Genomic DNA, 12560 nt, shown 5'->3' with positions numbered 1-12560 from the left:
CTATTGAAAAGCCAATGTAGGCTTTTACATGTTAACTATTGTGAAACCAACTAGTTAGTTGAAATATATAACTAGTTAACTACTATGTTATATAGTATGTACTATAACTAGTATAACTAGTATAACAAAATCAACCATTACAAGTAATTCAAGTTCAAAGATCAAATGCAATCATCAAATCCAGACAGGATGACTAGAATTACAAAACTGGAACAAGGTTCTCCCGGTTCAACACTTTGTTCAGTCCAAAAACCTAAATTACAGGAAATCCAACATGTCCACCTTTTATCTGAATTGATTCAGTGAAGGGGGGCAACACCTCTGAATAATTGATTAGCTTATTGTCAGAAACGATTTTGTTAACAAATCTTTCTTATATTAAACCAGATTCAGATGAAAGTACTAACTTAACTTTCTGTAGAATTGTCTACAATGTGTGCCCTCATGTTTATCCATTTATAAATATTAACAAAGTCCTATAACTTACAAATAATGAACAGATTAGATATTTACACTAATTTAACATTTTTATATTACTTCATTGCTTAAGCTAAAATTTACTTTAGTAATCAAGAAAAATAAACTGGGACTTTTTGTTGTTTTCATTTGATAGATCATTAGATTTTGAAATACAGCATTCCCACCACTGAAGAAGTGCAAGACAATCAGCTAGATAACAACTGGCATATGAAACTGGACAAATTCTTTGTAATTCTATACGCTAATTTATCAAAACTAAAATATATTTTCAGTAAATTCTTTGGTAGATTTAGCCATCAGCTGTCCCAAAGCAAAAATAAAAGTAGTTTTGCAGCAGTTAGAAAAGAATGTGATGCAGATCTAGATAGATCTCAAAAGGTTCTCAACATTTTCTTCACGATGGACCTCTAAGGATTAAAGATTTAAATCATAACATTTCTTCAAGCCTTTGTGGATTCCCTATGATAACATTGCAGCCCCTTCCAGGGTTCCACACATCACAGGTTGAGAATATTGATAGGGATCATTAAAAAGATGTGCAGTTTGAAGAGAAATGGGCCATTCTGAATATACAATTGTTATTTATTCACTATTATCATGAACAGGTGGAATTAAAAACTACTAAACATTAATCTGGCAAAGAAAAAATAGGTTCAACACTATTACCAAAATGATTGCCTAACTATCCTTAGAAAAACAACATACTTGTTCAAAAAAACAACATATTTTAATATATTTCACACAACAGCACTGCATTCAACAGCAGTATAGCATTCAACAGGAATCATGAATCGGTCTAAAATTTTTAAATTACTATTGTTAAAAGATCAGCACATTTTTTAACTCCAAGAATACTTTCATTTTCTGTTTGTGACAATAAAATCACCTAAAAAGGCAACTGTAAAACACCTAAAGTGAATTACGCATAATGTAGGACAGCTGCCTTGGAAACAGAAGCAAATACAAATTTGTTGTATTTGCTATCTCTCTCTTATTATTTTCAATTACTGCCAAACGGTGTTGTCCTGATTTGAGTATACCATGTTTTCAACCCCCCATCTAGTTTTGTTGTCTTTATTAATCAATAGGCAAAATATCCATAATGGTTTGCAGCAGGAATCAGGTGGGGATGGAGGATAGATTCTGATTTTATAATTCTACATGGAGATTTTTTTAGGCTAGTCTTCCCTTCCTAGTATATCTTATTTGCACATCATACAAATTAAATAGAAATATATTGGAAGACACAAGGATAGAATAGCCCCAGAAATGAGGGAGACAGATTCAGCCATGATGGTAATTAGTCATGGAGAATTAAACATGCAAGGTACCTTGCCTGAGAATTAGATCTCTTGCTTAGAACATGAGAGTGGAAGGATGAGGAGAGAAGAACAAAATAGACAAATACAGTGAAATGGGCAAAAATAATCCCCTCCGTGGGAAAAAAGAAAAAAAAAAGCAGAAAAAGGGCATTGGCTTACCTGAACGCATCTTCTATCGATTGCAGGCCAGCAGTCAGGATGGGGAGTGACTCATGCCTGATGACGACTGAATCTGCCAGATAAGAAGCTCCTCCTCTTCCTTCTGCTTCCCATCTTTCAGATGAAGGAGATCTGGCAGACTGATTCTGCTGAGCTGCAATGGTATAGTTATCGTCGCCCACTCCTCCCATCAAATCTATTAGAACTCTCCTTTCTCTGACCCGGAGGATCAGAACCATGAACAGGGTGGGACTGACTGCTGGCCCTGCAATCGATAGAAGATGCGTTCAGGTAAGCCAACACCCTTTCTCCTCGATTGCCGGGCCAGCAGTCAGAATGGGGACATGCCAAAGCTGCTACCCTATAGGGAAGGGTGTACTGGATCCGACGGGGCAGATCTGGGAAGAACCCTTTGGAGAACCCTACGGCCAAATGCTGCATCGGCCGAGGCAAATCTGTCCACTTTATAGTGACGTATGAAAGGGGACGGAGAAGACCAGGTAGCCGCTCTGCAGACTTCTTCTAAGGATGCCTGCATGGCCCAGGCAGCCGAGGTAGCGGCGCTGCGGATTGAGTGTGCTGTGATGTGCCGAGGGGTGGGGAGGGCTTGGGAAGTATAGGCCGTGGCTATAGCTGCCCGAAGCCATCTACCTATAGTGGAAGAGGATACCTTCTGACCCAAGGTTGCCTGCTGGAACGAGATGAAGAGGGCCTCCGTCTTTCGGAGAGAAGAGGTCCGTTTCAGATATATGTGCAGAGCCCTGCGGACATCTAGTTTGTGCCAGGCGCGTTCCAGGGCATGAGATGGATTGGGACAGAAATTGGGAAGAATCAGTTCTTGTGCTCTGTGGAATGGAGTGTTGACCTTGGGTATGAAGGTGGGAACCAGCCTGAGGACGACCCTATCAGTGTGAAATATGCAAAGGTCCGGCCTCATGGAGAGGGCTGCCAGCTCGGAGATCCGGCGTACTGAAGTAATCGCCACCAAAAAGGCCACCTTATAGGATAAGAACTTCAGTCCTACCTCTCGTAAAGGCTCGAAGGGAGTCTTGGTGAGGGTGTTGAGGACCTTGGGTAGATCCCAGATGGGTAGCGGTGAATAGTTGCTGGATTAAGGTTGGAGGCGGCCCGTAGGAATTCCCTGATGAGTGGATTTCGTGAAAGGGTGCCTTCTGACCTGCAGAAACGAACCGATGAGAATACTTGCCTGCGTAATGTATTCGGGGCCAGTCCTGCGTCCAGTCCATCCTGAAGAAAGTTCAGTATCCGTGCGGTTGGAGCTTCTGCGGGAATCAAGCCCTTCCTGGTGCACCAGGCCGTGAAAGTAGACCATGTGGAGTCATAAATCCGGTTTATGGAAGGTCATCAAGCTGATTGCAAGGTGGAAATTACCCGCGACAAGATGTCTGCTTCCGTCAGAAGGCGCCTGACAACCTCCAAGCGTTTAGCTGAAGCTAGCTGGCCGAAGGGTGACTGAGTGAGCTCTGTCCTGCGCGGAGGAATTCTCCATGGCTCCTGTACCGATAGCGCCTGAAGGTCTGCAAACCAGGGTCGATGCGGCCAATGTGGCGCTATCAAGATGATTTCTGCCCGTTCCTCTATCAGTTTCCTGACTACCTTGGCTATTAGGGGAAGGGGGGGAAAGGCGTATAACAGCCCGGGGGGCCACTGAAATCGTAGAGCGTCCATGACTTCCGCTCCCCGTGCCGGAAACCTGCTGAAAAACCTCCCTGTCTGAGTGTTTGTCTGTGTGGCAAAAAGATCTACCTGTGGAGTGACTCGATATCTCCCTGAACAAGTCCGGATTGAGACGCCATTCCCCCTGGTCTACCGTGGCCCGGCTGAGCCTGTCTGCCTTGACATTTGTCACCCCTGAGATGTATGTGGCCCTTACAGATCTTAGATTCTTTTCCGCCCATAGACCCAGACAATCTGCTTCCTGCATCAGGTGACGTGAGCGTGTGCCCCCTAAGCGACTGACATGAGCCTTGGCAGCTATGTTGTCTGTTTGGACCAGAATGTCCTGATCCCGGACTCTGTCCTGAAACACCCGCAAGGTGAGATGTATGGCCCTTAATTCTAACCAATTTATGCTGTGAGCCAAGTCCTGCGCTGTCCACCTGCCCTGAGCAAACTCCGTCTCTAGGTGGGCTCCCCAGCCGTAAAGGCTGGTGTCGGTAGTGAGAACTAATCGACTAGGTTCTTTGAAGACCGTTCCCTTGCAAATCGCTGGGGAAGACTACCAGCGTAGGGAGAGAAGTGTCTTGTGAGGAATATTGACCTTGCGAAGTGACGTTTCCTGAGACTTCCGTTGGAACGGGAGAAGGAACCACTGTAGAGCCCTGCAGTGGAGGCGTGCCCACGGGATGATCCCTATGCAAGAAACCATTTTCCCCAGAAGCTGAGACAGTGACCTCAGGGAGACAAGTCTCCCTGACGTAACTGACCTGGCTAGTGACCGCAAACTGTCCAGGCGCTCCTGCGAGAGAAATACTGTGTTGATGGAGGTATCTATTATGGCTCCCAGGTGTTGTATGTGAGTGGTAGGAACTAAGTGGCTCTTGGCTATGTTGATGGAGAACCCGTGGATGGAGAACCCGTGGTTTCTCAAGACCCGAAGGGTTGTGGTCAGGTCTTGTTGAGCTAGGCTCTCTGATCTAGATAAGGATATCGTCCAGGTAGAACTGAATCCTTATTGGTAAGGTATGAAGGTGAGCCGCCAGCGTGGCCATCAATTTGGTGAACATCCGAGGAGCTGAGGCCAGACCGAATGGCAGAGCCCGATATTGAAAGTGACGGTTGGCATAACAAAACCTCAAGAACTTCCGGTAAGCGGGATGAATGGGTACATGGAGATAGGCCTCTGTCAGGTCGACCGATGTTAGAAGGTCCCCTTCGCGAAGACCCTCCAAGATGGTCTGAAGTGACTGCATCTTGAACCGTCAATAAACTATCCGACGGTTCAAGGACTTGAGATCTAGAATTGCTCTCCATCCCGAGGATTTCTGCACAATGAACAGGTGAGAGTAATAGCCCTGCCCGTGCTGTTCCTGAGGAACCGGCTGAATTGCTCGAATCTCTAGCAAGTGTTTTATTGCCGCTTCCAGCAGGAGGCGCTTGGACCGATCCCCCGAGAGACGGCATCGCAGAAATCGAGTGGGGGGTGGGGGTGGAGATGAATTCCAGGGATAGACCCATGCGGACGGTCTCCAGTACGCAGGCATGTGAATTTGTGTTTTCCCATTGGCTGGCAAACAAGGCCAGGCGGCCCCCAATGGGGAGATCTGCTGATATGTCAACGGTAGCGACGGAAGGGGTGTCCTCTGCTGCCCCGAAATGGCCGTTTGAAAGAGCCACGTTGGCCAGGGTTCCCTTGCCTATCTTGTGGTCGACCCTGACTGGGATGGAAGAAGCGCTGAGCTCTGTTACCTGAAGCACCCTGATCTGAAGCCCGAAAGAGCCGATATGATGTGGAGGTAGACAGGCGGGCTTCCCTTGTGCGAGATAAACTGGGCAGGATCTTCCGTTTATCCTTGGCCTCAATGAGGAGAGGCTCGAGGGAGGCTCCAAAGAGCTTATCTCCCTGAAACGGTGCCGACGCTAGGTGCCATTTATTCTTGGCATCTGCTTGCCACTGACGAAGCCACAAAAGGCGGTGTGCAGTTATAGTGGCCCCTATGGCCTTAGCTGAGAAGCGTGAAGCATTCATAGTGGCATCTGCAGAATACTCTAGTGATGCCACAATTTTATTTATGTCCTGGTGTGATCTTACATCAGAACTGGGTAATCTGTCCTGTAACTGCTTAAACCATAGTAGAGCTGCCCTGTTAAAGAAGGAAGAAGCTAAGGATGACTTAACTGCCCAGAAAGAAGTTTGGTGTGCCTTGACCAGGGAATACCCGGACCGTTTATCTTCAGGCCTCAGATTTTCCTCAGGTGGTCCCGTTGTGACTGTAGAGGAGAGCAATCCCGCCACAGGGGAATCTACAGGAGGTACCTGAAGGAAATCAGAGAGTTTGGGTGCCAAATTATATAATTTCCTATCTAAAGGAGAAGGAGTAGGACCCAATGAAGGTATTTTCTATTGACGGTGTATTACATCCTGAAATAACTTGGGGGCTGGGATCTCCTCTGATTCCTGAGTAGGTTCCTCAAACAAGGGAAAAGGGGGTTGATCAGATTTACCAGCCTGGTCCAATGGGCGAGGGGTAGCCAGCCCTGTGGTAGCCTTAGCCTTGTGCAAGAGGGATCGGAAAAGTTGAGGCTTGAAGAGGCCTACAAATGATGGCTGGTCGGAGTAAAATCCTCATCATCTGACAAATCCTGATCTCTCATATCCCCTGCTTCTGAAGAAGCATGACTTGGGGAATCCCCAGGAAAGGCCTGTGTCCGGGAGCGAGACTGATCTAGAGATAAATGAGACTGGCTACCTGCAGCACTATTGCATTCAGATACCCAAGACTCTGTTCTGCGTTGTAATTCTGTAGCTAGACTTTTCTGGATAGCAGCCTGAATCATAGTGGCTATTTCAGGAGAGATGATGGGCTCAGAGTCGGATGCCCCCCTGGTTTCCTTTTCCACCACCTTCTTGGAATCAGATTGTAAAGTGATGGGGGGTTGGGCCTGAGGGGGTGATGGATTAGTTTGAGAAATAGCCCCAAAAAGTCTCTCATTTATCCCCCCAGTCTGAGGAGGAGAAGCATCTCCCTCGTCTGGGGACATGGCTGGAGTGACTTCCATCCCTGTGATTGCCACTGGACTCTGAACGGGCTTCAGGACTGAAACAGTCGAAATAGGGTTTGACTGCTGAGGAGGTGTCTCCTTGGGAGCTGATAAACGGACCGCCTTCTCTATAGCCTTCTCAAGTGCTTTATGGCACTTAAGAGAATCCCTGTCAACTGCAGAGGACGATTTGCCTGACCTGGAGATTTGGGACTTGGAAGATCTGGCTCTCTTTGCAGGTTGAGAAGGTCCCGGGGACTCCTTAGAATCCCTTTTATTACAAAGATGAGTATCAGAATCGGCCATTTTGAATTTATAATAGGCCTCTATGCAGCCACGTGGCAATCTATTCCTCCCAGGACAGTAAAAAAGAGAAAAAAATAAAAAAAATTACAATAAAAAGGACTAAAATTATTCCCCCAAATGCCTGAAAGCCCCAGCTGGGGTGTAATTGGAAAGATCTCACTGTTAGAAGTCCATCTGGTTCAGTCCTTTCGTCCTCCAGGCAGTTAGGCTATTCTTAGCCTCGCAGCTTTCCGAAGATGGCCTTCAGCCTGGGGAAAGCACCAATCACCCACGAGGCCTGAGCAAAGGCCGAGGGTGAAATGGATCCAAAGCAGTCTGGTAGCAATCCAACGAGGCCTGAAGCCAGCCGCCCACGAGGCTCAGCAGGAGCCGAAGGCAGTTCTAGCTCCGGGAAGGTCAAGGGGAAACCAGCGCCGGCCCTCCGATGGGTTTCAGAGCCTCCAGGAGCCCACGCGGCTCTCAGCTGGGCGAGGGGTTTTCCCCATCACCCACGCCAGCTGGGCGTTGGAAGCCTCCAGATGCCCACGTGGCTCCCAGCTGGGCGTCAGAAGCTTCCAGACGCCCACGCGGCTATTGGGAAGAGAAAAAAAACCCAAAAAGCCACTCTTCGCTCTACTTGCTTGTAGAGCTGCCGCTGCTGCCACGCTACCAGTTTTAAAGAATGCAGAACCTGCAGCTGGGATTAAGGGTTCTGCTTTCCGCCTGTAGCGGCCTCAGCGGTCTCGGGCGTGAGCCCTTCGCGCTGGAATGAGGCAACCCGAATAGGGAAGCCTCCAAAGTCTTGAAAAGACCTAATCAAAAAGTGAAAAAAATAAAATAAAAATAAAAATCCCTCTAATTAGCTCAGCTAAGAAAAAAAGTCTAACAGTCACGACTGAGTCTGAAAGATGGGAAGCGGAAGGAAGAGGAGGAGCTTCTCAACTAGCAGACTCAGTCGTCATCGGGCATGAGTCACTCCCCATCCTGACTGCTGGCCCAGCAATTGAGGAGAACTTAAAATAGTAGAAATTTGGCTACAGACTAAAATACAATAGTAGAAATGAAATAATTGCTTTGGCAAATGAAGGTACTAATAAATTAACTAAATAAGTAAATAATTTATAATTTACTATAGAATTAAAAAAAAACATTTTAATTTCAGTCATGGTGATTTTTACCTCAACCAAATTCTTTGCTATAAAAACTTGAGCTAGGGACTTCTTTTTGTTGCTATCAGTTATTTACATTAGTTTTAATTTTATATCATCCTGTTAAGATGTATGAACCAAATCCAATGAATAGGAATAGTAGGAAATTTTCATTTCTTTAACACATACCCTACCAGGGTTTAAATTAGGAAAATGTGTGTGCGATGGGGGGGGGGTAGAGTTAAATTTAATATTAAGGTTAGCTGAAGTTAGTTAACAAATCTGTATGTGTTCCTTATATTCAATCTATGCTTAGTTTGCAGTAGTGAATGCATAAAGGTATGATGGTGTTCATAACATTTGTAAGAAAAGAACTGATTTTTCTCAGCCTCTAAGAATTTCTCATAAGAAATTCTAACATCTACCTTTAATTTAACTGAAATAATTTCTCCTGAGATAATTGAGAAACCTTTTAAAGCTAGTGCAAGATGATTATTTACTGATTAGTCCTGAAGCTACCCAAGAATTGAGCCAGTGACATAAGATATACTGTATTTTTCAGACTATACGACGCTCCGGACTGTAAGACGCACCTAGCTTTTGGGGATGAAAACAAGAAAAAAAATCTGCGTCTGCCTCCCAGTAATTTGCTTCCTTGCAGCAAACAGCCTGGTCAGCTTCAACACACCTGATTTAGCATGAGCAGCTGACTGGTGGTTGGATCGGCTTCCCAGAACACTGACAATCAGCTGTTCCAGGCTGTGGGGGTCGCCGCCGAATAGGATGTGCGGAGGCTGAAAATGGGGCAAGCTGAGTCAGCGGCGATCCCTACAGCCTGGAACAGCTGGTTGTCGGTTTTCTGGGAGGCTGATCCAACCACCAATTGGCTGCTCATGCTAAGTCAGGCTGTGCTGAAGCTGACCAAATTGCTGGGAGGGAGAGGCCGAAGGGTGGGGGGATGGTGGGTGGGCGGGGCTTTGGCAACATTTACTCTATAAGACGCACAGACATTTCCACCCACATTTTTGAGGGGGGGGGGGAGAGTGTATCTTATAGTCCGAAAAAAATGATAATTGATAATACTCATGTTTTTCTTCCATTCAATTCTCAGATTCTGCCCAGACAAGTCCCTCAGTTTTCTTGGCAAGGTTTTTTTAAAGTGGTCTGCCATTGCCTCCTTCCTTGGACTGAGAGAGTGGCTCAAGGTCACTCAGCTGCTTTTTTCCTAATGTGGCATTAGAACTCAAGTCTCCCTGATGCCTTAACTTCTAAATCAAACTGGCTTTCATAATAACCCTATATGAAAATTCTTCAGGACGATAGCCATTGACTACCTCTGTCTCTTTCCTAGGAAATAAAAATTCTCTGCTCCATAGATTTAGAGAAAAGTATTTTTACTAGGAACAAACCGAAAGGAAGAAATTTCAGGCAAAGGAGGCAAAGGCCGAGAAAACAGCAACTTGAAACAAACTGTACAGCCCAACCCCCTTGTAGCTAGGCAACAGAGGCTACTGCATACCAAGCCAGCAGATATGGCCTTGCAAGAGATAAGCGAAGGCCGCAGTTGCAAAGCTGCAATGAAAAATTCTACACTGATCTATTCCCCCTTTTCTATGGCTAAAAGCATCAGGATAGCTGACACTGCCCCATTTAGAACACTTAGTGTTTCTACTTCCTTTAGAATTAATTTAGATCTTACTTAAATGGAGATTTTCTATTTTGCTTTACTAGCTTATGCCTCTTAAGCTATTTATTGCTTTGTATTTTATGCCTTCTATACTTAACATTTGATCTTAATGGCAGACTCTTGGTGAAAATGAGAAAGCAAGTCACAAGGGAGAAAGTATTATCCTAAAAAATGATGTTATCTGAACTCCCTGCAACTCTCCTCAGAAGCACCTGGGGATGCTGTGGTAATGAAAAGCAAGCATAATTTTCTTGGTCTAAAACAGCAAAGCAGTCATTTTATTTTCTAAACCAGCATAAAAACAGCAGAAGGGTTGCCTAAAAACCCTTCCCCTTTACTATGGCTAGTATTTAGGTGGGGTTACTGACTCAGCCTTTTGAGGCCAGTAAAATGAGGACCCAGACTGTTGAGGGTAATATGCTGACTCTGTAAACTGCTTAGAGAGGACTGTAAAGCACTGTGAAGCAGTGTATAAGTCTAAGTGCTATTTTTCTACCTAAAGTACCATTCAATTTGGTGGGAGAGAAGTGTATCCATTAAAACTTGGATTTTTTGAAATAATTAGAATATAATTCTATGTATTTCTTCCATTGGTTATCTCTCCCATCAATATATTCTCTAGGTGTTTACTTTTGTTCCAGATTTCAGCCTATTTGCTTCAAAAACTTGGTGTAAATTATTAAAAAGCATTTCTAGTTTATCAGTCTGCTTCCAGTTAATAGTCACTGTACTGTCAACAATTTATTGTGCAGTAATCTTGGAGCATGTAAGATAATGATTTTATCTTGCATTGCCATTTGGCATTCTTCTATGAGGTCTAGATGGCATTGCCCTTTCTGATTAGTACAAGAAGTCCTCGACTTAAGGTCACAACTGAGCCTGAAGCAAGACAATTAAGTCAACTTTTTGCCCCATTTTACCATTTTCTTGCCACAATTAATGAATCACTGCAGCTGTTAAGTTATTAACATGGTTCTTAATTGAATCTGGCTTTCCCATTAACTTTACTTGTCAGAATATCACAAAAAGTAATCATATGGCCCCGGGACACTGCAACCATCATAAATACATGCCAGTTGACAAGCATCCAAATTTTTATCACATGATCATGGGTATGCTGTAACAGTTGCAAGCATGAAAAACTGCCATAAGTCACTTTTTTCAATACACCTGTAATGCTGAATGGCCACTAAATAAATTGTTGTAAATTGAGGACTAGCTGTATTACCAGTAGGCAAAGCAGCATTCATAATGGAAAAAGTGGAACAATTTCATTTACATATGGAGATTCATTTTCTAAATTGTTTTGTCCTCCTAATGAACATTTGTAGACTAGGACTTATATTGTGGTAATTTTTAAGTTTTACTTTCCACCATTTCAAATGTCTGGTTCCTCTGCGTTTAAAATTACTGGCCTAAATCTTCTTTCCTAAATACTTTAGTAAAGCTGTCCTCTTCTCTAAGCTGTAGAAAGCCTGGAGAAGTTGGTGCTAAATAAGAAAAGGGGTTGGAAGTGGAGAGAGAAATGGGTTAAAAAGGGAATTCAGTAAACAAAAGTGCTAATGACAGCAAAGGTGAGATTATAAATATGATCAATTAATAAATACAGAGATTTGCCTCCCCAAATCCAAAACATATCTTCAATTGCTCCAACAGGTCATCCGACTTCACCTCTAAAATAATGAATAGTAAAGCAAAACGAATTTAATATATACCAAAGCAATGATGAACTTAAAGAGGAAAATAAAACTTGTATAGGAGTCCAGGGAAAAGACAGATATTCTTAGAAAAAAAAGTTAAAAATGCAAATGGAACAGAGCCAAACTCTTGTTTTTTTCGATGCTATGTCATAGCTCAGCAATAAAAATTAAATCCCCAAATAAATGACTCGTGAAATCCAGTTCCCCATTAATCTATGAATAACTAATAATGCTAGTACTGAAGGAGAAGACAGTATGGTATGCACATATTTACTAACCACTTCCTGCTCCTCCTGAACTACAGCGAGTAAGTACCTCCCTTCCATTAAGCCTAAATTAGAGGGCCTCGGAAGAGTACAGACAAAGCCTGTTTTTAAGATCCTGGCCGTCCGCCCTAATCCCAACTCCATCCATCATCAATCTGTCCAAATGTCTCCTTTGTCACAGAATCAGTTCTGGGGAGAAGCCTCTGCAGGATCTCCTGTTCTCACATTAGGCAGGTCCTCATGCCGCATCCAGGCTTTTTCGTCCGAACAATGGGAGACGGGCCAGAAAAGGCTCGGAATACAAAGCAAGGGCACACCTTCCTTCCCCACCTTCCCACGTCCTTTGTCCCACTTCGGTCTTCCAGTGAAGGGCCACTTCGAAGCCCACAGCCCATCCCAGACGGGTCACAATCACAACCGGGACAATGGCAGCCCCTAACCCGAATAACCCACCCTTTTCTCAAAGGCGACACTGCCACCGGCCAGGAAGCTGTACGGCTCCAACCCTTCAACCACACCCTGAGAAAAAGCCCTTGTCTTATACGTACCACAGGCCGCTGGCGAAGCGGGGGAAGGCCGTAGCGGCCCTTCTTCCCAACAGCCACCCTTCGAAAGGCAACTGCACAGCTCCTACCAGCCTCGCAGACTGCTCAAGATCCGAAACGCCAGCCTCACTTCCTCCTCCGCCCCAGCCAGCTTTTACTGCGCCTGCGCCTGCGGCCTGTTCCCGGTAAGAGGCGCCGCCTCTATACGGGCCCTCGAGCGCGCCTTTGGCGCACGCGCGAAGGATC

General features: G+C 44.8%; 1 protein-coding gene across 5 annotated transcripts in view; it reads right to left on the bottom strand.

The window, feature by feature from the left end:
* LOC131196251 (E3 ubiquitin-protein ligase RNF4-like) overlaps window positions 1-12560 on the bottom strand; it is a 28943-nt gene that overhangs the window by 16022 nt on the left and 361 nt on the right. For 4 of the 5 annotated variants that reach the window (XR_009154679.1, XR_009154678.1, XR_009154677.1 and 1 more), the window contains exon 1: window positions 12318-12474. The exons of the other annotated variant lie outside the window; for it this stretch is intronic. The gene's annotated coding sequence lies outside the window, so the exon portion shown is untranslated. Of the gene's footprint in view, window positions 1-12317; window positions 12475-12560 lie in introns of those variants that run through there. 5 annotated transcript variants of the gene reach the window in all.

The sequence above is a fragment of the Ahaetulla prasina genome, chromosome 3 (genome assembly GCF_028640845.1).
Source record: "Ahaetulla prasina isolate Xishuangbanna chromosome 3, ASM2864084v1, whole genome shotgun sequence".
NCBI lineage: Eukaryota > Metazoa > Chordata > Lepidosauria > Squamata > Colubridae > Ahaetulla > Ahaetulla prasina.
Note: the sequence above shows the minus strand (reverse complement) of the source record. Positions and strands in the feature narration are given on the sequence as shown.